The sequence below is a fragment of the Plecotus auritus genome, assembly GCF_963455305.1.
Source record: "Plecotus auritus genome assembly, chromosome: 7".
Taxonomy (NCBI): Eukaryota; Metazoa; Chordata; class Mammalia; order Chiroptera; family Vespertilionidae; genus Plecotus; species Plecotus auritus.
The window spans coordinates 112,084,391-112,111,885 of record NC_137774.1 but is presented as its reverse complement, the minus strand read 5'-3'; the positions used below and the strand labels follow the sequence as shown (position 1 = coordinate 112,111,885).

Below are 27,495 nucleotides of genomic sequence, written 5' to 3'. Positions count from 1 at the left end.
GGAGTCCGCAACCCAGGCATGTGCCCTTGACCAAAATCGAACCCGGGACCCTTCAATCCGCAGGCTGACGCTCTATCCACTGAGCCAAACCAGCTAGGGCTACTCTTGCCACTCTTACTCAACACCGTTCTGGAAGTCCTAGCCAGAGCAATCAGGAAAAAGAAATAAATAAAAGGCATCCAGATTGGAATGAAGAAGTTCAAGTGTCATTTTTTGCAGATGACATGACTCTGTATATAGAAAACCCTAAAAAGACTCCACCAAAAAACTATTAGAAACAATAGACAAATACAGTAAAGTTGCAGAATACAAAATCAATGTACATTCACTGCATTCCTATCCTATCTAATAAAAGAGTAATATGCAAATTGACCATCAGTCCAAAACACAAGATGGCCATCCCCATGTGGTCAAAGATGGTTGCCCCCATGTGGACAAAAGATGGCCGCCACAAGAGGGACTGCAGGGGAGGGCAGTTAGGAGTGACCAGGCCAGCAGGGTAGGGCAGTGAGGAGCAATCGGGCTGGCAAGGGAGCAGTTAGGCGTCAATAAGGCTAGCAGGGGAGTGGTTAGGGGATGATCAGGCTGGCAGGCAGAAGTGGTTAGGGGCAATCAGGCAGGCAGGCAGGCGAGTGGTTGGGAGCCAGCAGTCCTGGATTGTGAGAGGGATGTCCAACTGCCCATTTAGGCCCCGATCCCAGTGGGCCTAAATGGGCAGTTGGACATCCATCAAGGGGTCCCAGACTGGAAATGGTGCAGGCTGGGCTGTCGGACACACACCTTGCCCCACATGCACAAATTTCATGCACCAGGCCTCTAGTATACTAATAATGAAATTTCAGAAAAAGAAATTTTTAAAAAGTTACTTTTATATTTGCAACAAAAAGAATAAAATACCTAGGAATAAAGTTAACAAATGATGTGAAGACCTATATGCTGAAAACGAAAAAGCATTATTAAAAGAGATTAAAAAAGACACAATGAAATAGAAAAATATTTTGTGTTTATGGATTGGAAGAATCAACATAATTAAAATGTCCTTATTATCCAACGCAATATACAGATTAATGCAATCCCTATCAAAATCCCAATGATGTTTTTTAAAATTTTATTTTATTGTTTGAAGTATTACAAATAGTAGTACATATGTCTCCTTATTTTCCCCCATTGACCTTCCCCCTGGCCTCCCCTACCCGCGCCCCGCCCCCTGCACATGCCCACCACCCCCTGCAGTGTCTTGCGCCATTGGTTATGCTTATATGCATGAATACAAGTCCTTCGGTTGATCACTTACCTCCCCTCCCCCCAATCCTCCCAGCATTCCCGCTGTAGTTTGACAGTCTGTTTGATGCTTCTCTGCTTCTGTATCTATTTTTATTCATCAGGTTATAATATTCTTTATTATCCATAAATGAGTGAGATCATGAGGTATTTTTCTTTCACTGACTGGCTTATTTCACTTAGCATAATGCTCTCCAGTTCCATCCATGCTGTTGCAAATGGTAAGAATTCCTTCTTTTTTACAGCAGCATTAGTATTCCATTGTGTAGATATACCACAGTTTTCTAATCCATTCATCTGCTGATGGGCATTTAGGCTGTTTCCAAATCTTAGCTATTGCAAATTGTGCTGCTATAAATCCCAATGACATTTTAAAAATAAATAGAACAAAAAAAAAAAATCATCAGATTTGTATGGAACCACAAAATAACCCAAATAGCCGCTAACCTCAGAAAAAAAGAACAAAGCCAGGGGTGTCATACTACCTAACTTCAAATTATACTACAAAGCAACGATAATCAAATTATATTGGCAGAAAAACAGACACACAGATAAATGGAACAGAATTGAAAGTCCAGAAATAAAACCACATGTATATGGGCAAATAATTTTTGACAAAAGAGCCAAAAATATGGGGGGAAAGCCCCTTCAAGAAATGGTACTGGGAAAACTGGAAAACCACATACAAAAGAAGGAAACTAGAATACAGTGTGTCCCCATGCACAAAAATTAATTAAAAAATGGATCAAAGACCTAAATATAAGATCTGAAATAATAAATTACATAGAATAAAACACAGTTACACTAAGCTATGGACCCCGGTCTTGGAGAAGATTTTATGAATTTGACCCCAAAGGCAAGGGAAGTAAAAGCAAAAATAAATGAATGGGGTTATATCAAACTAAAAAAGCTTATGCACAGCAAAAGAAACTACCAACAAAACAAAAAGGCAACACATCAAATGGGAAAAGATATTTGCCAACAACAGCTCATACAACACCAAACAAACAATCCAATTAAAAATGGGCAGAGGACCTGAACAGACACTTCTCCCAGATGGTCAACAGATATATGTAAAGATGCTCAACTTCAGTAGCTATTAGGGAAATGCAAATCAAAACTGCAATGAACCCTAGCCAGTTTGGCTCAGTGGACAGAGTGTCAGCCTGCGGACCAAAGGGTCCCAGGTTTGATTCCAGGCAAGGGCATGAACCTCGGTTGCAGGGTCTTCCCCAGCCTGGGTCCTGGTCAGGGCTCTTGCAGGAGGCAACCACTCAATGTGTTTCTCTCACATCGATATTTCTCTCTGTATTTCCCTCTCTCTTCCACTATCTCTAAAAATCAATGGAAAAATATCCCCGGGTGAGGATTAAAAAAAAAATTAACAATGAGATACCACCTAACACTTGTTAGAATAGTTATTATCAACAAGACAAGTAATAACAAGTGTTGGAGAGGTTGTGAAGAAAAAGGAACTCTCATTCAATACTGGTAGAAATGTAAACTGGTATAGCTACTATGGAAAATAGTATGGAAGCTCCTCAAAAAACTAAGAATAGAGTTACTATATGACCCAGAAATCCTTCTTCTGGGTATCTACCTGAAAATTTGAAAACATTAATTCACAAATATATATGCACTCCTATAGATTCATTGCAGCATTATTCACAGTGGCCAAGACATGGAAAAAGCCAATGTGTCTTCTGATAGAGGACTGGATAAGGAAGATGTGGTATATTTATACAATGGAATACTACTCAGCCATAAGGAAAGATGAAATACTGCCATTTGCCACAACTTGGATCGACCTTGATAATATTATGCTAGGTGAAATAAGTCAGTCTGAAAAATCCAAAAAGCATATGATTTCACTCATATGTGGGATATAAAACTCAAACTCATAGATACAGACAACAGTATGGTAGTTATCAGAGGGAAGGGTGGTGGGGAGGTAGTAAAGAGTAAAGGGGGCCAAATAAATGGTGACGAAAGGTTATTTGGCTTTGAGTGGTGGGCACACAGTGCAATATACAGATCATGTATCATAGAAATGTACACCTGAAACCTGTATAATCTTATTAACCAATATTACCCCAATAAATTTAAAAAATAAAAATGAAATTTTAAAACACACACACTAGATTCTATAACCTCTAGGTCAGTCGATCACAGAGGTAAGCTAAACTTCCTGCTGATCCATTGGAGGAAAAAAAAAATTATTTTTCCTACCCCCTCCTCTCACCCTGCCTTCACTGTTTAGTCAGTAGAGAAAGCTGCCTTACTTTTTGTCGTTTCAAAGGCTGTCATACCCCACATAGCTGAAGAAAGAAATGAGAGCTGACAACTCCTTATACATATCTTTGTAATTTCAAAACTACCTTGTGCAGATACCTAAAACCAAGTTCTACAGTGTTGATAACTGATTTTTTTTTCACTTTATCTTCTAGACTACAAGCTATAATTATTTTGAAGCTATACAGCACTTCAGTGGTCAAATAATAAAACTAATCTGTAGAATATTCTTAAAAGAGAATTACTCATCTGAGTTACTTGCTTGATTCTTTCTCTATTGCTGCACTAAGATATTTCTTTGGACACATGTAATATATTTCATATTAAAATATTATGCATTAAAACAGCAGATTAAGTAGAAGTATTTCTCCATGTAACCAATTTGTAAATGAATCTTTCAAAGTTTGATATTTCATCAAAAATTAATATGTTTACTCTGCCATTCCATTACATCCAATAAGGTCCTGCAAAGTCAAATTCTGGAAAAGATTCAAAAACATCTAATCTTGAGGCTAATGATGGTTTCCTTCAGAACTGCATTCATCTACACAAAGCGTGGTTATCTTTAAAAACCACTGTTAGGTTCAGAGACATTAACTTTTAAAGATACTTTTAACAGTTCTTCCCTATTACTAAAAATCTGATCTTTCATGCTGGCAAATGCAAAAGGCTTTTTATGACAGCATAAACAAAGAAACTGCTGTAAAATGAAAAGTGAAAAATTATACTGTGTTTAAGTCACCAACAGGGTTTATTTAACAAGGATATTCTTTATCACTACAAATGCTTTGAACCCATCTCAGAAGATGCATCTGCTTTTCCTACTGTCATTTCTATTGCATAGATCAAAACAGTACTCATTAGTATAAACTCATTAGGTTAGACCAAACCTCAATTGCAAGGATCTCAGCATTTCTGAAGACACAGCTATAAAGATATCCAAGTTAATGTCACTTAATTAAAAATATATAGTTTGCCTTGGACACTTTTTACTAACCCTGATCCTTATTATCTGGACTAGGGAGATTGAGATAATTTAGGGCTGAGTAGTTGCAGACAGCAGCAGAGCATAAAGACCTTCTAAAATAGAGAGGTCCAAACCCAGAATACCCACTACCATGTAACTATTACTGGGAAATGAAATTTTAATTTGCAGCAGGATTTTAAGAAAACTCTTTGGTGTAAATAAAAGTGAGTCTTTAAAAAAGAAGAAATTCAGTATGTTTGCAGATGAAGCAGATAAGGTATTGCTATAACACTTCTTTTTAAAACCAAATCAAATGCAGTTTCTTGATAGGAAAAGAGCTGTCTGAGCTAGTTAGAATCCAAAGCAACTTGAGATAAAATTTCACAAAATGAAAGACCAATTTGTGAAAATGTTTTGTTTCTAAGATACAAATGGCACTACCTACCACCCACAGGTGGCACTGCTGGGACAAACTCAGTCACCTCACCGAAATTCCCAAACTGTAATCTTGGCTTGGTTGCCAAAACCTGCCTTTTAATATCCTTTTAGGAAAGTAGGAAGGCAGCTACTAACATTTTTGTGATCCTACTATACTTGACCTATCTGAGTGAATTTTGCAGGTAAAAGACAATGAAACAAAATCTGTAGCAGGATCTGCATCAGGCCTCAGTGACATTTGACAAATAAAACTCCACGTGTGCCACATATTTCATGGGTAGGCATAAAATCGGACAGAAAACTTCATCATATTATTGGCATCTCCAGTTGTGAAGATAACTTCATTGAAGTGCATGGACTTCTCATTGTGCCCATCTCAATCCAGATCCAAATTGACACCAACTTGATTTAAGTCACCTTCCTCATCCACAGCACTGTGAGTGGTGGGGCTGGTAAGAATCATTCTGTCCTCTTCTGAACTTGCCCTGATGTCACAGAGATAGTAGCTCTACTCCTTCCCAAGCCTAATCTCTTCAGTCCACCTGTGATATTGTGATGTGTGATAAGAATATATATTATTACTAGAGGCCCGTTGCATGAAAATTCATGCACTGGAGGGGGGGCCCTCAGCCCGGCCTGCCCCCTTTCACAGTCTGGGAGCCCTTAGGGGCAGGAGGCAACCTGGTGATCAGGGGAATGTGACGCCACATAACACCTCTGATGCTGCCACTGCCAGCAGCGCAAGCCTCGACCAGCCCTGGTTACCTGAGCCTCGACCAGCCCTGGTTACCTGAGCCTCGGGTGGCCCTGGGCGGCTGGGCAGTCGCCATCTGAGGCTTCCCTGGGCCTCGAGCCAAGCCTGGGCAGCTGGGCAGCCGCCATCGGTGGCTTGCCTGCGCCTCGGGCAGCCCTGGGCAGCTCGGCAGCCAACATCCGAGGCTTGCCTGTGCCTCAGGCTGGCCCTGGGCGGCTGGGGGGCTGAGGGGCCTGGGGGACTCCGGAGGCAGGCGCTCCAGTGGGGCTGAGGGGACCGGGTGCCGCCATCTTTGAGGAGGTGGCAGTCAATTAGCATATTCCCTCCTATTGGCTGTGGGGGCTTCCATCTTTGTGAAGGCGTGATGGTCAATTAGCATATTCCCTCTTTATTGGATAGGATAGAGCTGAGCTGGGACAGAGCTCCTAAAACCTCTGAAATTTCCTAAGTAATTAAAGGGCTAAAGGTGTCTTTTTTTATGTTAATGAGGTGGCTTCTGGATTGCATTTAAGGATGTGGGCTGGTAGCTAGGAGAACCAACCCTGTGATTAAAGAGTTGGAACTTCCTGTCCCTCCTCCAACCTCTCCCCCACCCCAAATACCTCTCCTGAAGGAGACAGGGGTTGGAGGTTAAATCAGTCATCACTGTCCAATGCCTATGAAATGAAGCCTCCATAAAAGCCTAAAAGGATAGAATTTAGAGAACTTCCGGGTTGGTGACTATTGGGAGATATGGAAAAAGTGGCATGTTTGCAGAGTGCTTGGAAGCTATACACCCTTTGCCATACCTTGCCCCATGCATCTCTTCCATCTGGCTGTTCCAGAGTTTTATCTTTTTATAATAGACCAGTAATTTAGTAAGTAACATGCTTCTCTGAGTTCTGTGACCCACTCTAACAAATTAACTGAACAAGGAGGGGGTTGTTTGGAACCTTCAATTTATAGCCAGTTGGTCAGCAGCACAGGTAACAGCTTGGGCTGGCAATTGACATCTGAAGCGGAGACCAGTCTTGTGGGACTAGACCCTTCACTGTGGAATCTATAATATCTCTGGATAGATAGTTTGAGAATTAATCTAAATTGCAGGACACCCAGCTGGTACTAGAGAATTGCCCATAGGTGGGAGAATATAAAGGCAGCTTGGGCTGGCAGCCTGGGTCCGTGCTCCCCCCTCAACCTGCATTCTGATGTATGTGCTGGCTAGCCTGTAATTAAGCCCCAACCCCCTTTCCGCTTGTGTCCAACTAGCCTTGCAGAACCTGTTTCCCTGAATGCTTATCTTACAGGAGCCATAAAACCATACACAGCTCCACAAGGGGGTCTGACTGCCAGTGCCAGATGGGGTCTTGGTCACTATCTCTCTTCCCCCCCTTACAACCGTCACAGGGGCTTCAAAAGCCCAAAAAATGTCTGGAAGCCTAGTCTATATTTGGGAGACAAAGAAACTAGGGGGATAAAAGAGAAAGCCCCGCCACATTATGAGCTCAGCTTTGGGTACCGAGTCCCCTGAGCCAGCACCGGTGCTTCCTGTAATAAAAAGTGCATTTTCTGAATCTTCCAAGCACCTGGTTGTCCGTCTTCCCACCGCTTGGAAATTTGCTGGAACAAGAATACCCTCATGTATTGGGATTTGTAGTCAGAACCCTTACCCCTTATTCCAGACCTGACCATTTTTATTTTCCCTCTTTTTCCTCTTTCCCAACTTCAGCCTCTCTCTCTTTCTCTCTCTCTCTCCCTCCCTCTCTCCCTGCTTCCTTTCTCTCTCTCAAAATCAATAAAACATATCCTTCGGTAAGGAATAATAATAATAAACTTGCTACTTGGTGCCCCTTCTACCTCATCTGTCATTATTCACTGGTACATTATAATCTAGTTTCTATCCCCTATATTTTTTAGTACAACTCCAGAAAAATTGCCTAAAGTCACATAATTTCCTATACCAAAAGTCTAAATCAGGATCTCATCCTTCACAACTTTCAAATAATCTGGATTTGCCAAATACCCCATTCAGAGACAGTATCAGATTGATTCTTCCCCCACTTTCCTGATTGCTTCTTGTTTCATAACATGATGTTGGAGGTCTTTCCTCAGCTCCCTGGAATACAGTAACCTCATCTATTTCAAGTGATGGGTAGGTATATCACTTTGCCTGAATGATTCCCAAATGCATTCTAGGCCCTGATATTTATTCTTGTTCTTTATTCCTACCCCATAGACTTCACTCACATTCCAACATGTCTAAAACCAGTCATCCTCTTTATCTTTTCATATTTTATTTTACCTAGCTAAAGTTTTAAAGAGCTCACCTGACAAAATGTAAAGAATTAAGTAACAACACCCCCAAAAAAATTCTTACCAACACCGCCAAGTCATCACAATTTATTGCATAAATGAGAGATTTATTACTACAAATTCAAGTGTGAGCAATAGCAAAATCAAGAACACCATCTACAGCCCTAACCGGTTTGGCTCAGTAGATAGAGCGTTGGCCTGCGAACTGAAAGGTCCCAGGTTCGATTCCAGTCAAGGGCATGTACTTTGGTTGCGGGCACATCCCTAGTAGGAGGTGTGCAGGAGGCAGCTGATCAATGTTTCTCTCTCATTGATGTTTCTAACTCTGTATCTCTCTCCCTTCCTCTCTGTAAAAAAATCAATAAAATATATATTTTTTTAAAAAGAACACCATCTGCAGAAACATTCCTAGAGGGTATAACAAGGAAATCCTCAGTCATATCTAGATCTCAACCACTAACAATACTTTTTAATTTATTCCTCATTAACTCTTTTGCATTAGACACATTTCAGATGCCTAGAGGCAGACTAAGGGGCACTTGGTCTTCTTGACATCAAATATAAGTTGTTTTCAGCAGAAAGATGTTATAGAGTTAATTAGTCACCACATCTGAGGTAAAAAGGTAAAGGTCTATGGGATCACATACAAAAAATTATTGAAACAGATATGCTTATTTCATGAGAGACTGTTTCCATATATTTTTGCTTCAGGAAGAATACTGCTACTCCTATGTCAAGTTACAAAAGTCAGAAATGCTAGTAAGGCTATGTTTTAATATTTCATAGTAAAGGATTTCATAACAGGCCTCCTCAAAATGTGCAACATGGATTATTTTGAGCAGAAGGCAATTGAGACCCTGTGGGTTCAGGAGAAAATTCTGCTCCTTCCTTAACTACCTAGAGGAATCTAAATTGGGAGGCTTGTCCATAATACGAGTTATCATCAGAGATAACCTTTTGTGACCTACCCATAGGGCAAGACAAACTTCTAATTACTGAACATCTGCTCTTCCTCTCATGCTGCCAATGACCTTCCTCCCTTCTGAAGCCCCGGGTGCTTTGCCTCATTCCTTAGCTCAGAATGTCTAAATTTCTGTGTCTAAATGATCATATTTGTGGGGTCTTTGATTCTCTTCTCTCCTATCCATATGTGGGGGATATATATATATATATATATATATATATATATATATATATATATATATATATGTAATTAAGTTTGGTTATTTTCTCCAGTTAATTTGTCTCACGTCAATTTAATTGTTTGGCTAGCCAGAAGAACCTAGATGGGTACAGGAAATTTTCTTCCTTTCCCACAACAGCAATACTTGGTTAAATGGCAGAATAAAAAGGACAGAATAAAAAATGAAAAACTCTGTTTATACTCCTGTTATTACCCTAGTTGGCTAAATATTAAGAAAAGAGAGCAGGGGAAGTCAGGCATTGTTAAAGATGGTCAGATAGGGACACTGAGCCTGTTTGCTTCACCAGGAAGCTACAGCTTCATAAACGCTCCAGGGGATCTCAGCATTGCCCCACCAAGAATTAACTCTCTTCCTTTCCCCCTTTTGGTACTGGATGTGTGCAACAGGTGTCAAAGCAGTGCAGGAGGAGGTGCTTGACCACAGAAGACTGTCAGTCTAACCTGGAAAGGGATCATTCCTCAGGGGGTGGACCCATCAAAAGCCCACAAAGGCTTGGAAAGCTGACTGGTTATTTTAAAAAAGTACCTGGTTCCTCCCAAGCCCAAGAATATGTAATCCTTGGAGATTACGTATGCCTTTCCTCAACCCTTCCCCCAGACTAATTTTCCTTGTCTCTTTCTCTTAAGCTCTAAGGGTCCTTCTTTTGCCTCTATAACTTGTTTCCTGGTTCCATTTCTTCTATGACTCACTTCTACTTCTCTTTCTAAATAAATTTTTTCTTATAGTTTGAGTCTTGGCTCTGAATTCTTTCTTAGCCAGAACTAAAGTACCAAGGTTGCTCAACCAAGGCCTGGTCTGATTCCACTGGTCTAACACCTAGTGCCATATCTCAGTCAATACATCTTTCCACTTCTCTCTATAAATTGGCTGAGTAAGCTCTGGGTTCATATCATCCCATCTTTTGCACTGGACTGATGAGCTTTAACTTTTTATAGATGATCTAGAACAATCACTAAACAAGTTCTTTCAGGAACACTACCTCAAAGATCTGGAGCCAAACACATTTGATGTCAGAGAAGATGGTGAAATGTGAACAGCAAAGTTGACATGGTTAGTCTTACTTGGCAGGAATTGTACTTCCTAGGCTGACAACAAAGCTGGGTGCTTCCTATTGAGGCAGTGGGAAACTTTCACTGAGCACCTTGACAATGGTGCTGAAAGCTGATTTGTATAATGATGGGGCAAAGCGATCTTGAAAGTCTCTCCACATGGGTCTTTTTAAGAATTTCAGACATATTCCTGAAATAGGAAGTCTCAAGATATAATCTCTGACTCCTGATTAAAAATAAAAATAATAATAAATAGTAAATTATAAATAATGTATTTTATGTTGTTTGATGTGATGAAAGCCACTGGGTGGAATTTCAGTGCTGTTAAAGACAAGGCCTTCTTTATCTATGTCTTAATCCTTTCTATTATACAAGGACCAGAGAAAGTCATTGGAGAAAAATAAAATATACCCCCAAACTAAAAAATCCCATCATTATTAACCTCTGCTTGAAAAGTTAAATGTGTATTATAGGCTTACTGGGGAAACATAACCAACATGCGTATAAAAAATAGTAGTCATTTTGTGGGTGTGAGCAATGAGATTTTAAGGATTATCTCAAAGGGGGTTTAGAATTGGAAATGTTGTGAAGTATCTTAGGTTAAGAGGTACAGCAGGCCTGTCTCTTTGTTTATACCCAGCACTTGCACTGGGCCTAATTTACACAACAATTACTTAGAAGTAACACCTCTGAAACGCATCGTGTGATTAATTGACTTGGCTTCAGAAATGCAATGTTGTTTCTACATTGTTCACTTCCACCTAATGCCCCCTAGAGCACAGATCCAATTAGGAAACAAGGCAGGGAGGCAGCTATTAAGCATAGTATTTCTACGTTATACAGCACTTTCCTGAGGATTGAACACCACCACCTACTGTCTGGAGGCACTTGATTTATTCAGTGCATGAATAAATGAACGAATAGAATTTAAAGTAAATATTTTAGAGAAGAAGTAAAAAACAGATAAAATTTAACTTATTAAGAGGTGCTTTTAAAAAAATAAAACCCAATTTTCTTAATTTTCTCATAGAAATACCAAGGACAATGATCTGGCTTATGGATTATTCCTGTCTATACCGAGGAGAGTAGAATTTTCCTCTGCAATTAGATGTTTCTAACCAAACTGGCATGGGGAAACAATTCTTATGTTCCAACAAGGATGTGCACTTTCCATTCCATTAAGGAGAAATCAACACAGCCTTTGCACATTGAGAAGTTAGGGCCCTACCCGCCTTTAAAATAAAAGCCATTTGCCGGTAACAGGGTCACAAATAATGTCCAAGGGAGGGAGTCATTTTCCCAGTCCCTGTTGCATTTATACCTGTTATTGGATGAAGTGGGGAGGTCCTCTTCCCCATTGGATGCTGCTGGGGGTGGAATTCTTACGATATCCTGAGAAAAAGAGTTTTTTGAGACTCACATGGGAGAATGAGTGATTTTTATTTGTGTGGAATTAAATCTCTGTGTTTCTAAACTCCCACTCTCCTTAGTCCAGTTATAGAAGTATACCTGAGGCTTCAGTAAAGCTAGAAGCAAAACCAGTGTCCAGAGTTCCCTTTCCATATTGGAGCTGGGTCTAGTTCAGCATCAGGCTATTTACAGTGCATTAATCCACTGTGTGGGGAGTCCACATGGCCCAAGGCGAATGTCAGGAAGCCAAATGTGAGCCATGAACCAAGTGTGCCAAGAGGAACCAAGAGCACAAGAGCACCTAGAGGGTGAGCTCCTGTGTTTAGGGGGTTAAGTATCCCGAATCTTCATGGGCTTGCAGTGTCCATGCCCACCTGGCCAATGATCTCTGTTCCCAGGTGTGACTAACAACAAGCACCTTCCTTAGTCATCCCAACTATACTGGGCATGTGCTATCTTCCCTTTGTCAGTCCCCCTCCCCCAGTGCTTGCAGGGAACATGTCTGGACTTCCTTTGCTTCTTTCCTGTTATTAATAACTAGAGGACCGGTGCACGAAATTCATGCATGAAGGGGGGTTCCTCAGCCTGGCCTGCACCCTCTCCAATCTGGGATCCCTCTCACAATCCAGGATGATTGGCTCCTAACCACTCACCTGCCTGCCTGATTGCCCTTAACCCCTCTGCCTGCTGGCCTGATTGCCCCTACCTTGCCCCCCTGCCTGCCTGATCACCGCTAGCCTCTGCCTGCTTGCCTGATTGCCCCTAACTGCCTCTGCCTCGGCCCCCACCACCATGGCTTTGTCTGGAAGGAAGTCGGACATCTGGAAGATGGCCAATTGACCTGGTCTAAGTAGCATATTACCCTTTTATTAGTATAGATTATATAGGATAGGATTGCTTAAATGGGGTGGGGGGAAGCCTTTTTCAGCAGGAGGAGATGCTCTTGGCAGACAAAAACACATAACCCCTATATCTGGACTGACAGCCAGCCATATGCACTATACTGCCAAACAGTCATTAAAAAATTGAATCAATTTCTTACACCTTACACCAAACAGCTTTTGCCCTTGTAACCCGTCCTCAGCCCCTACCTTAGGTTCTGCCTTCGCAGTTCACCCAGAGTAGGTTCTGATTGGTAGGTTTCTATGCCAGTCAGCATCTCTGGGCCTATCTCTGGGCCTGATCATAGAGGCAGAGCAGATCAGCAGCTGCCCCAGGCTGCTGGCAAGCAGGCTGAACTGCTGACCTCTGGGAGAGAGAGAGAGGCTTGGCTGCTGGCAAGGCCCGGAGAGAGAAGCAGTGTCTGATCACCCTGATTCTCTCTCCAGGCCTCGCCAGCAGCCACTGCCACTGCTGATCAGCCCTGCCTCTGTCTCTCTCCTAGAGGTCAGCAGTTCAGCTCTCTCACCTGCTGCGCATGCAGCCTGGCATTCGGTTGAGGCTTCGGTCGTTTTGGATGTTACAACCCTGGCTCTTTATATATATAGATTAGCTAACTACAGTGGTATCATACCCATTTAAGTTTCTCTTCCTTTTTTTCCCTCTCCAAGTAACTCTCCTCTCTGCTTATTCAGTTGAACTCCTGCACTCTTTGATCTGCAAGTTTATCAAGAAGAAAAATCTTGAGTTCAATTCTACTCACAGCTTGAGGTAACTGCCTTCCCCAGGGCAGCCTAAGAGGGTGAGAAAACCTGCAATGAGGAAGCACACAGGCGCCACTGTAATCCCACCTCTGTCCCTCCTATCTGACCTTCAGAAAGTTACTCAGTGTCTCGGAGCCAGTTAAATATTTACATATGAGGACATATGTAAAATAAGAAGGGTGACAGAGGATTTCTCCAAGTCCCCTCTAGTACCAAAACACTAATGCCGTAATGCAGACTGTAGGCTCACACTGTCTGGTTCACATCTCAGCCCAAGCAATAAATGTGTGGCTTTTCATATCTAAAATGATGATACACCTCACAGCATTGTTATGAAAATTAAATTACTCAATACTGTCAATTTCTGCCCAGAATAATGCCTGACATGTACCAAATGCTCAATATATGTAAGTTTTATTCCAAAAAATTCCAACCACAGATAGGTGTGCAGGAGGCACCTGACACACTTCCTCTGTTTCACAGTAGACAAAATTTCACATAGCAGCAATCTATCGTACTATTTCAAGTTTTTTATTTCCAGTGCTGAAAATATTCCTTTATAATCTGTAATTCGCTCTAGAACATCAACTGCAATGACAACCCAGAATGACCCCCCTATAAATTTCTTTTTGTAAACATCGAAATAATAATGTAAACAAAATATTATCATGCGAACATTATTGTTTTGTCTCCAATGCCTTTTGTAAAACTTACTTCCCAACCTTTGATGAATACATTGAACTATGCTGTCTTTAGATCATCTTTGACGAAGAGTAGTAAGAAAAGATTGTTGGAACAAAAGTGAAAGTAGTTGAATTCTTGCAATATTTAGGGGTAAGAGGAGCCTTTAAGTAGTATTCAGATAATAAAATGCGTTATTTAAAGAAATGTTGCACTTGTCAATCAGCTAGTTGCCATTTGTTCAGGAAAGAAACATTGTGCATGATATTGCTAAAATTTTATGGAATTAACGCATTGTTTTGTCCTTGCCAATGACTGAAAGAGAAGGGGGAAGATAAGAAAAAACAATAAAAGATATAACCCCAAAATAATCAATGTTTAAGTTATAAAATATGGAAAATATTAAAGGGTGGGAAAAATCCACCTAATGAATATTTTTTTAAAAGAGGGAAATAAAGCAAGAACCATTAGACCACTCTCCCTCCATAGCTTCTCCCGCACCCCATCTCAGAAAACACACACACACACACACACACACACACACACACACGTTAAAATAGCAACCGTTTTGATCATGTACATATGAATAAACATCTTCCATTCCTCTTTTCCAGCTCCATGTATACTCACAAAACTTTGCTCCCTAAGATTTTCCCACTTGTAGACAAAGAATCAGTCTCAGTCTGTGAAACCATTAAACTATAGATAGATTAAGGGATACTGGAAATGTAAATGTTCTCATAAAACATGATGAAAAACAACCAACACTATATATGGCATAATTGCAGCAATAGAGCAGGCAGCCATATACAGGGACTTGGGCCATGAATCCCAACCCTCCACAGTTTAGAGACCAGCTTAGCAGTGTCAGTATAAAGGCTGACTGACACTTTAGCTGGGGAAGGGGAAAAAAACAACTTAAAAAGTGGAAAATAGTTTCAGACTGATTTTCATAAGAAAGGTGAAAAACTCACTGTGTTTAATCGTTTCTACTTAGCAAAGAATTTATCTTTCATATTCGTATAAAGGGGCTTTCTTCTGTGTTATCAATAAAAACTAAAACTGACCTTCCTCCTGGAAGGTTAAACTTCTAGCTTCTGTTTGAAACGCTAGAGTGCCTTTTCTCAGAAGAAATGCTACACATACGTGCCGTGAGCAATGAAAAAGAATACACCATTGCTTCGACCCTTCATTAGTCAGAGGATCTTGGCAACAGCAATGCTACTTGTATACGGTCTCTGCATGAAAAACTGTTTTCAAAGGTAACCTTGCCAAGGGCTATGTTCTGTCTTGGCAAAAGAAAGCAAACTTTACTTTTCTACCAATCCGTTTGCTCTGCATGAGAAACAGGTGTAAGGTATGAAATGGTGCTTCGAACAGTAGCAAAATAAACTCACTCAAAATAAGTTTCATCTGGAAAAAAAAATCACAACTCTGAGATAATAAGCCTGCAGGGCTGACATGTTTTTGCAAAATGCAAATCATGAAAACTGGTTAAGGGATTAAATGCTCTTTTGCAAAAATGACCATGGAGATTATAATCATTAATTAAAATCATGTAAATAAATTTCTAAAAGAACTCTCCCTTTTTTATTATCTCATAGGTTTCAAACAGCCTAGTGGTAAAAAGGTTTAGTCTCAGAAGAGATCCTCTAATTAAACTAGAAATCTGGTATAATTAATAAGTGTCAGTCTGCAATCTCAACCACTTAGTAAAAGCAGAGAAATCAAATGCTGATATTTTATAAAAACTCAAAAAAAATCTCTAAGACACTGAAATTTTTATAGAGTCTACTTCCTATCTCTATACAATGGGCATCCCAGATGGGACTAAAACTTAAGTAGATAAATATTTTAACACTTACAATTCTTATATTCTAGCATTATTCATTTTTCTTTTCTCATTGGAGTTTCAACTTGACCCAAAGTCAGCTTTCAGTGATTTAACTTGGATTTACATTGTGGAATTATCTAAGCTCCTTGTGTCTTTTATTCTCCTCCAACCCCGCATTATTATTACCACCCAAAGGAGAAGCAGAGCAAAAACAGACAAGATGGAATTCAAACATACCAATTACAGATGTTGACTACATTGTCTTGCATAGGTCCTCCATTCTCCTTCCATGCATTGGATGTTCAAACTCTTTGACAGCTTCATTGTTTACAAATAACAGCTCAGAAAACAAGGAGAATTGGGTGTCCAGTAACTAAATTTTCAGTATATAGCTTGGTCTGTAATTATGCCCACAAAGTAAGGAAAATCAAATACTATCAGCAACAACACAGCCAGGGGTAGTGACAAAAACCCATGCATGTCTCAGGATTTGTTGGTGGCCTTCCCTCCCTTTCTGACAGCCTCTGACTTCTCCTGGAAACCCATGGGAAACAGACTCTACCCCCAGGTCCTTCTCTTCTCCTGAGCGCCTTCCCTACCTCTGCCACTGAACTCAACTTCCTGTAGTCCAGGCAGAGTTGTCTCAGGACTATGCCTGAGCCTAGTGCACACGCACCAGATGCTCTTTCCTGGACTGGCCAGGGGGGTGGGAGTTGTGCAGATGTGGGACCATGGCCTGTTTGCTACAGCCAGAGAGCTCAACAGGTGGAAGAAGCCTTGGAGACACTGAAGACAACAAAGTCAAAAGAATCCCAGGGAATGGAGCTGGAGCTGATTTAAGGAAACCCACCCAACTTCCAGGCCTCTGTTTACATAATCAAGTGACTTTCCTGAATGAGTGGGAGTAGCTATTATTACCTCTAGAATAAAGAATCCAAACCAACATAAATGTAATACAAGACATTCAACTCAATTTGTGTAACATTACAAGACAGTGTGGTAGAGACTAGATGCACTGCTCAGATCCCCCTTCAAGCAAGGATTTGCTGCCAAGTGTGGGGTGCAGGAGCACCTGCCTCAGCTGTCCTGGGCTGTAGAGAGCCATCTCATGCAAGCAGCAGCCTGCAACAGTGGCAGAGCAAGGGGACATAAAGACCCATCCCTTTTAGCCCTCAGCAGGACACCTAGACAAGAAATGCTCACTTCACAACTCCCTGCAGGGTTGGCCAAAGCCTTGTTTCATCTGCATCATAGTTTGAGTTTTCCTACTGCCCAGTCCTTCTTCCTTTCACAGGAGTTGTTCCTTAATAAATATCTTAGACCACCGACCTCTATCTCAGTGTCTGATTCCAAAGAACTTAACAGTGACAGACAGTCTCTGTCCACTTTCACATATAACACATAACAAAATAAAGAAACAAAAGAAAAACAAATGCTATGGGAAACCATAAGAAGAAAAATTCTTAACAAATCCCTGTAAACAAAATGCATAACATAGTTTTCCAAACAGTTTCCCTCCCCTTTTCCAAACTTTCTTTAATAATACAGTCTCCTGGGAGAAAGCAAGATGGCGGCATAGGTAAACACCTAAACTGCTGCCTCACACAACAATATCAAAACTACAACTAAAAGACAAAACGGACACCATCCAGAACCACAGGAAAGCTGGCTGAGTGGAAATTCTACAACTAGAAGGAAAGAGGAAAGCACATTGAGACTCAGAGGAGCTGCAAAAGGCTGAGGTATGGAGACACGCACGCGGAGAGGACGGGCGGCTGAGCGTACGGGCGGCTGAGTGTGTGACTGGCTTTCCCAAGCGGGAGAAAGACAGAAGCTCCCAACTGCGCTAACTCCAGTCCCGGGCGAGACTCTGGGAACCCAGACTCATTCGGGGGGAATCTGGACTGTCAGGAAAACAGAAAACACACTGAGACTCAGGGGAGCTGCGGAAGGCAGAGGTCCGGAGGCGCGGGCATGCAGAGAGGACTGACTGCTGAGTGCACGGGCGGCTATGTGCGCAGCTGGCTTTCTAAAGTGGGAGGGAGATGGAAGCTCCCGAATGCACTGAACTCCAGTTCCGGGCGAGTTTCTGGGAACCCAGACTCATTCGGAGAGAAACTGGACTGTCTGGCAGCGGGCAAAACTCAAGGGCGGCTTTCTCTCAGAGGTGCTTGCAGCGTTTGCTGAGGGACACTGAGACCCAGGGGCCTCATAGGGCAGGGCTGACTGGAAGCCAAGGCTGTCTGCTCCGCCCTGAGACTCCTCCCCATCCAAGCTGAGCACAGACGCTTTTGCAATTTTGCAAGTCTTGTCTCATAAGGGTGCCTCCAGCACAGAAGTTTTCCCATAGACACAGCTGATCCTCACAGCCAATAGGCCTGGAGGTCAATTCCTCCCAGTGATACCAACAACAATCAAGACTTAACTACAACAAGACTGTGCACAGTCCACAAAGGGATGCACCAAGAGTGTCCACCTCAGGTAACTCGGGGAAACTGAGCCACTGGGACCTATAGGACACGTACCACACAAAGCTACTCTACCAACTCAGGGAAGCAGCGAAAATGTGGAGACAAAGAAACAGATCACAAATGAAAGAAATGGAGGAAAGCAAACGACTGGATATAGCATTCAAAACCACGGTTATAAGGTTTTTCAAGAATTTCCTAGAAAAGGCTGATAAATTTAGTGAGACCCTCGAGGATATGAAAAAGGACCAAATAGAAATTAAACATACACTGACTGAAATAAAAAATATTATACAGAGATCTAACAGCAGACTAGAGGAACGCAAGAATCAAGTCAAAGATTTGAAATACAAAGAAGCAAAAAACACTCAACCAGAAAAGCAAAAAGAAAAAAGAATCCAAAAACTTGAAGATAGTGTAAGGAGCCTCTGGGACAACCTCAAGCGTACCAACATCAGAATTATGGGGGTGCCAGAAGAAGAGAGAGAGCAAGATACTGAAAACCTATTTGAAGAAATAATGACTGAAAACTTCCCCTACCTGGTCAAAGAAATAGACTTACAAGTCCAGGAAGCGCACAGAACCCCAAACAAAAGGAATCCAAAGAGGACCACACCAAGACACATCATAATTAAAATGCCAAGAGCAAAAGACAAAGAGAGAATATTAAAAGCAGCAAGAGAGAAGCAGTTAGTTACCTACAAGGGAGCACCCATACGATTGTCAGCTGATTTCTCCACAGAAACTATGCAAGCCAGAAGGGAGTGGCAAGAAATATTCAAAGTGATGAGTAGCAAGAACCTACAACCAAGATTACTCTACCCAGCAAAGCTATCATTCAGAATTGAAGGTCAGATAAAGAGCTTCACAGATAAGACAAAGCTAAAGGAGTTCATCACCACCAAACCAGTATTATATGAAATGCTGAAAGGTACTCTTTAAGAAGAGGAAGAAGAAGAAAAAGGTAAAGATAAAAATTATGAACAACAAATACATATCTATCAACAAGTGAACCTAAAAATCAACTGAATAAAAGATCTGATGAACAGAATAAACTGGTGAATATAATAGAATCAGGGGCATAGAAAGGGAGTAGACTTACAATTCTCAGGGGGGAAGGGGTATAGGGGGTGCGGGAAGAGACTGGACAAAAATTGTACACCTATGGATGAGGACAGTGGGGGGGAGGTAAGGGCAGAGGGTGGGGTGGGAACCGGGCGGAGGGGAGCTATGGGGGAAAAAAAGAGGAACAATTGTAATAATCTGAACAATAAAGATTTATAAAAAACAAAACAAAACAAAAAAGCATGCTCTATGGGCAATAAAGGAGATTTGATTAAAAAATAATAAAAATAATAATACAGTCCCCTTCTGCCACATAAAGAAGAAATCTTGGTAAGGGAAGAAGGCATCTATATATATAAAAGCCCAGCGACTGTTAAGGCGCAATGGCCAGAACGACCAGAACGCTGGTCGCTATGACGCTCAATGACCACCAGGGGGCAAACGCTCAACGCAGGAGCTGCCCCCTAGTGGGCAGTGCACTCCCACAGCGGGAGTGTTGCTCAGCCAGAAGCAGGGCTCACGGCTAGCGAGTGCAGTGGCAGTGGTGAGAGCCTCTCCCGCCTCTGCAGCAGCACTAAGGAGCGGCGAGCCAAGCGGTAAGGAGTGAGCAGGCAGGCGGTTAGGAGCGAGCAGGCGGGCAGTTAGGAGCAAGGGGTCTCAGATTGTGAGAGGGCACAGGCCAGACTGTGGGACCAACCCCCTCCGTTCTGTGCATGAATTTCATGCAACAGGCCTCTAGTTATTTAATAAATTAGAGTAACACAATAGTTAGCTTGGAATCTACTTAAAATTGACAAGGCCTGCGAGTGGTGTGATATTTCCCATGAGTCACCAGTTTTGCTTATTTTTTAAAGTCACTTTGAATGTTGCATTAACAACTTCTTTCTCATTATTGTCCTCTTTTATTAAAGGGGGTTTGATGCATAATCTGGGTAAGATTCAAGAATTAAGGTGATGAGAAATAATTGTTTTCAATAAAAATTTGCTGTGAAGCTCATTTCTTTTAAGTGAATCCCATTTTTTAATTAACTGCCATGGTAAACGTGGAGATCAATTGAATAATAAAAAGAATCACACCTGGGAATGTAGGTTTTCTTTCAAACTAATGTAGTTAAATGTATAAATAACTTCAATAAAACAATATTTTAGGGATTCTATTCTCACTGACTCATCAAAACACTTCTTACTCTAGTCACCAAAGATATTCATAACGCAAAATCCAGGGACACACAAAGAAGTCATTGTTGACTTCTCTAAAGCATTATCATTCCCTTGGCACGTCTCTTCCTTTGACTTCTATGACACAACACTTTTAGTTTCCTCTCCCTTTTCAGCCTCTCCTCTATACTTTCCAGGCTCATTGTCTTCTACAAAGTCATTATAAGCCATCCCTTAAGGCCTGGTCCAAGGCTCTTTCTTGTCCTCACTCTATAAGGAATCCCTAGAATTTACAGCCATAGTGATGGTTCTGGAGCAGCATCTATCCACAGATGTGCAGACCACTCAGAACATTTCAGTGAATGCCTCAAAAGCACCTTCAATTCCACTTGCCAAAGACTGAACTCTTAAGGGCCCTTCTTCCAAGCCGCCTATCTCAGAGAATGCTACTACTATTAATCCTGCAATGAAAAACTCAAACCAAGTAGTCTAGTGACCTCTCTCCTCTCCACTGTCTCCCCACAGCCAAATTCGTCACCAAGTTTTCACCTATCTCCAAAATATTCATGTCAGGATAAGTTCTTTTTATTTATTTTCAACCAATGAGCATGTAAACGCTTGTTTTAGCTCATGGGCCACACAAAAATTGGTGGTGAGTTACACTTGACCTACACTAGATTGTTGATAAGGGTCTTGTAAAATACACTTGGGGTTCCCAAACTTCAGACCTTACTAAATTTGTGTTACATGACAGTATTTGAAGGAGGTCTCAAATGCCTGGTTCTGTTTTGTAGGTTGTTATGCATTAAAACAACATACACACACTCAACCTTTTTTTTTTAATTATTATTACTAAAATAACAAATGAATTAACTTGTGCCACCGAGTTTTATTCTCCCACCCCCATTTGGGGAGTGGGCTTTACTTAAAAGAATCTCTTCTCTTGCCATCTTGACTTAACAGAAGACTAATACAATGTGAAATTAGCAACACAAGCTATTGAAACCAAGCAAAACCTGAGCAAGTACAACTACTTTTCTATGTGAATTAAGATTTTTCTTAGAAATGTGCAACCTGAACAACAGAAATAAATTGAAAGCTGAGGCCAATCCTGCATTGTGACTGCTATCCAAAGCACATAATTTAAAAATACTACTACTAATCATAAGACTAATTAACAATTATTGAGTCCTTACTATAGATCTGCCCCTTTGCTACTTACTTAAATTTAAAATTTTTGGTTTATTTAAATGGCCTTACTTTTTTAATAACATCTTGAGTAAATATTATGCACATATATTTAAACTTGTATGGCAAAGTTATAGTTTAAAATATTACATTTCTCTGTTTTCTGTGTATGGGTTTTGCATACAATTTCATTTGGAAAGGGAGGTCTGCTCTCTGACACTATTTTTCCTTTAATATGCCACCCACTTTGGCACTTTATTGCATGTCCTGTTACTGTTACTGTTTACTACTCTGCTGTATGTTTTATATGACTCTTGCTTCTTCTATGAGTGAGCTGTTAAATATACTCCTTGAGGACAGACACCAGACCTTAAGCTTTTTCTCCCATTCTTTATACTACATCTCTCACTCCTTACACACAAAGCATATACCCCAGGTCCCCAAGAAATAGACTGCTGCTTATGTAAGTGAATTTTCAACTTCATTTGCGAATTCCATAAATCTACGTTTTGCCTAAACGCATTCCATTTAAAATGAGGTGCATGTAAGAATTCTTATAAAATTTTAATAAACTCTAATCCTTACATTATATTGCAGATTAAAATAATATGTGGGTAGCAAAATAAAATATTTAGTTTTTGTAACAGTAAAAACTAATCTATAACACATTTTCTTTTGTTTATTTATGTGTCACACCCCTCTGTCCAGAAATCACAATATCCCTCTCTGTTTATATTTGGGCGTTAGCTTTGGCATCACACTACAGTCTGCTAGGTTGAGAAAAACTGTGCCTTCAGACATCCATCTTTTTCAGTTCCATATATTACTTTCCATACTAAAATTTGTTTTAATATGCTGACCAAAATTAACCAGTGTCTTTGTTGAGATTAAAAATCAAAGAATGTCTACAAAACCTCTGGTTCATACGCTTGGACCAGTCCACATCTGGACATTTTCTAATGACCAGAGAAATATGGACACAATGGCAGCTGCTAACTGACACCAGCATTCTCAGCCCTGAGAAGATAGAGGGAGAGGCTAGAGCTGAGCGGGTTTATATTTATATAAATAGAGAATTTACAAAATGTGGAATTGTTTTCTTTTCATTGCCAAAAACATGTATAGGGCTCATTAAAGACTTTCCTGAAATGATTACACAAACAGGTCTTTTCAATTACATACCTGAGGGACGAATATTTCCCGAAGGGAACAGAATAAGACTAAGCAGTAAGTACTGGGTTTGTGCATACTGTTGAGATGTATTATATCTTTTTAAAAATTTACTTACATTAAATTTGTTTTGAAGAAAGAACTATGAATTGAGAGACTAATTAAAAGTATTCTCTCTTTGATTCCCTAATTAAATAAATATATAATCAATCTGTGAGATAATTACTCAGAGAATCAACAATGAAGAGGAAAATAAAAGGTTTCTAAATCATTTTCTTAGACAAATAATAAAATGACTATTAATTAGATTTTTAACTTTACACATACATACACCTTCACATCTCCTCTCTCCCACACCCCACTACCATGCTATTCATGCATATTTCTAAGTGTCCTAGGAAGAGTCCATTAAAATTCAGTTTCCATAATTTATTAAAATTTGTTACATATTTTGGTGTTTAAAAAGATCGTCTTTCTGCATTTTACATGCCTAGTCAACTCTGATTATAATAATCCCAATAAAAATCTTAACCTACTTTAAACAATACAATGCAATAAGTAGGTTAGTGCATAGTTCTGCACCACCCCCACTTCATTTTGTTAGTGATGTACTCAGGAAAAGTGAAACTTTATGAGGAACCAAAGTCAAATCCACTGATGCGGAGCAAAAAATGATTAATAAAGGGTATTTCCTTTAAATTTCTAATAAGGAACTCTATCTTGAAATGTATTCAGAAACTGAATAGGCAATTTACACTGCTAGACATTCCCTAAGAGTTTTGTCTAGCATCTTAGAAAAATTTTCTTTAGCACCCATTCATGTTCACAATTCTACACTGACAGTTTTAACATCTTTTGATTTAGTAATTTTACTGCATTTATATTTGCAAAGATTATATGCAGACCTGAGAATTAAGTGGGTGGATCTGTCTAAGGGTAAGGACAATAGAATAAGATTTAAAATCTTTAACTCAGTAGGGTGTCATGTTTTAGTCTAATGCATAACTTTATTTTAAGATGTAATGTAAAATGTATGATAATGTGGGAAGAGACAGGAGCATGGTTTTTAAAAATCAAAGCCATTAAATACTTAAAAAGCCACAGATTCAGGATGATGGACTCATAGTCCTTAAATTCATATGTCCAGATTCTCCCTTGTAGTTCCTTGATCACACAATTATTCCAAAAGAGCAGCATGAAGTCTATGGTTTAAACGTCAAAATCTGTACTTGCACACAGTATGCTCTGTGAAGGATGCACAGTTAAGAACCTGGGGCTCTTAATAAAATAATTACTAAAGCGCTGGTATAAAACAGTCTGTGGCACTTCGCAGCATGTGCCTTTTCAGTCATTATTTTGCTCAAATTAAGCTTCCTGCAACAGGTTAGGTCAGTGGTCGGCAAACTGCAGCTCATGAGCCACATGCGGCTCTTTGGCCCCTTGAGTGTGGCTCTTGCACAAAATACCACGGCCTGGGCGAGTCTATTTTGAAGAAGTGGCGTTAGAAGAAGTTTAAGTTTTAAAAATTTGGCTCTCAAAAGAAATTTCAGTCGTTGTGCTGTTGATATTTGGCTCCGTTGACTAATGAGTTTGCCGACCACTGGGTTAGGTAATCAAGAAGCAAGGGCAAAACACAAGGGAAAAGCTCTTCTGTACAAACAAGTTACAAAATCATCTATATATATAAAACCCTAATATGCAAATAGACCAAACGGCGGAACAACCCAACAACCGGTTGCTATGACAAGCACTGACCACCGGGTGGGAGGGCCGCATAACATGGCAGGCGTTGGCAGCAGTCAGCAGAGCATGGAACATGGTGGGCATCAGCCATGGCGGGATGGTGGAGCAGGTGAGCGGGGCACCAGATCAAGGCAGGGTGCCAGTTGCTGTCATCGGGGTGAGCCTCTGGTGGTTACTGAAAATTCTTTGCTCCCACTGGGCACTTGCACCTGCTGCTGGCGCCCAGCACCAGTCCCGATCGCTCAGCACTGTCAGTGGGTGTGAGCAGCGGCTGGCGGCCCTGATCACCCCTAGGGCTTCTCCACCTACCCCTGCTCCTGAGGGGCGATCGGGGCAGCAGCCGCCGCTTGCACCCACTAACAGCGCCAATCCCGCTTGCACCTGCTGCTTGCACTGGCCCCAATTGCTCTGTGCCATCAGCAGGTGTGAGCAGAGTTGGCGCAGTCAGCGTGTGGGAGCAGTGGTGGCGGGAGCGAGGCTGCCAGCAGACAGGGGACCGGGGACCAAGGCGGGAGGGGCCAGGTGGGGGTGTGGAGGATGAGCCGAGATCTGCCCCTGTGCCTCGCGGCCCACAGTTCCTTTCAAGGTGCACAAATTCATGCACTGGGCCCCTAGTCTTTCTGATAAAATGGAAAGCAACTGTGTAAAAAGATAATTATGTATCTCTGTGTAACTTACATCCAGAAACTTGTTCAAACTGAATGATTTTATGAGGGAGAGGCAACTATTTTATGATCAGGTTTCCTGAAAACAAATGCCAGCAGGACAAGTATGTAGCACTATGTAAACAGTATGGCTATTTGGAGAAAAAAATCCAGGAAACTTCTCCCTACTCACTCATTCTATTTCTTTACATATATTTACAGAAAACTACTTCTAAACATCATTCTGTTCATTCACAATAAATAGTAGTTTCTCATTCATGTATAAAAATGGGTCTGTGATTAACACAAATGCTGCAAATGTGGCTCCTGGTGTTTAATGGGAGAAAGGTCTTTTTGTAATTAAAGATATATTACTTTTAAAATATGTAGTAAGGGCTCTCATATTGTGCTCTAAAATGTTAGACTAAACCATTCCTGGGGGCTAATCATTACATGATTTACTATGATTAGAAATCTTATGGAAACTAAAGCAAAAATAAAAACAATTTTAAAAGCCTAAACTTTAAAAAGCCATATCAAAATTGATAGAAATAAGGGAACAAAAAAGTGACCTTCTATGGAAACTCAGCTTAATGTTCCTTTTGGCATGCCTAGTTCTTGTGCATATTATCAGAGCATTTCAAAATTGGTAGAGAAGCAATACTACTGATCATCACACAAAGGAAAAAACTTGCTTCTCTGGCCAAAAACGATAAGTGATATATTTAGCTTTTCTATTTTTTACATAAGTGACTTACAATATAAAGCAAATGTGCCATTTATGACATTAATTTAAAATCATAACATGTTATAGGTTTACATTTGGGGGACAGGAGGGACATCTATTTTTCTTCCTATTATAATCAACTAGATGCTTAATGCACGAAGATTCGTGCAGAATGGGCCTTCCTTACCCTGGCTGCCGGCAAAGCCTTTGCTCTGGCCCAGAGCCATCTGTCTGTCTTTGCTCTGCCCGGAGCCGCCTTTCCGCCTTCCCATGCTGCCCAGAGCGTGGAGCGGTTGGGGCGGTGAGAAACGTCATTGGGCGCCTGTGTATGCAAATTAACCCACCAGCTTTGTTGGGTTAATTTGCATACTCACTCCTGATTGGCTGGTGGGTGTCGCAAAGGTATGGTCAATTTGCATCTTTCTCTTTTATTAGTGTAGATGTTTTACAGAATGCTACTTTTGGAGATCTCTAAGTAACTTTTATAAATACCATCAGATGGCAAAGTTGTTTACCAACAATATGAAAATGAAAGACTGGGAACAGAAATCAGTTGGAACCTCAGACACTTCCTTGCTTACTATGTGGTATTTATTTAACCTTTACTATACTGTTAGGAAGAAGGAGAGGAGATAGTATTTATGCCCATTATGTGGGAAAACACAAGATACATAAAATTTAAATAAATTATTTTAGTAACTATCAAAAAAATTAAAGAACAGACATCTCCTCTGGCCTTAACCCTGTATACTATACAGAATAAAGCAAATGAGTAGCTCTGCAATTTAACAGAATGTTATCTAGTATTTAACTGATTGGATAATTTTCTGACAACTGAGATCATGTCTCTGTTACTTAAAGAGATCTTAATATTTGTTCTACTAGGAATATAGTCTATGTTAGGAACCTTTATGTACAATTTATAACTGTTAACATTGGGCCAGAGGTAGTAAGTGGCAAATATAGTACACTTTATTCACAATGAGGGCTGATATGATAAAAGATGGCATCAAGCATAGTTTTCATCTTTAAGTCAGATGACAGAACAAAATGACACAAATTCAACTGTTTGAAAGGAACTAGGCATTTTTATGAAGAGAACTGTCTCCTTAGAAATAAGCCAAACTGAGAAATCTATTTCCTAGACAGGTAAAATCAATGCTGAACATGGACATGCTATCTATGCCAAAATATAATTTTTAAAAATAGAGACAAACTTGTTTGTTAAAGGTTTAAATTTCTAAAAAGCCAAAAACACACTTAGTCTGTTTAAACAGCGTGATGGCCATACTAATCTAGTTATCTTCCTAGATATAGACGCAGTGTTTTATTTTAAAACTGCTATGCTTGTTAGCAATTTCATAAAGTTAAGGAATCAAAAACGCATGATTGATAGCTGCAGCACAAAATATCCCACCTGATTTTGTTAATAAATGCCAGTTATCCTTTGCATATGCACTAAAACAACAACTTAGGCAAGGAGAGC

The 27,495-nt window shown here is 40.5% G+C and overlaps 1 protein-coding gene across 1 annotated transcript in view; it reads right to left on the bottom strand.

Moving 5' to 3' along the window:
- Positions 1 to 27,495, bottom strand: part of FBXL17 (F-box and leucine rich repeat protein 17) — a 491,914-nt gene that overhangs the window by 197,109 nt on the left and 267,310 nt on the right. The gene's annotated exons all lie outside the window — the stretch shown is intronic.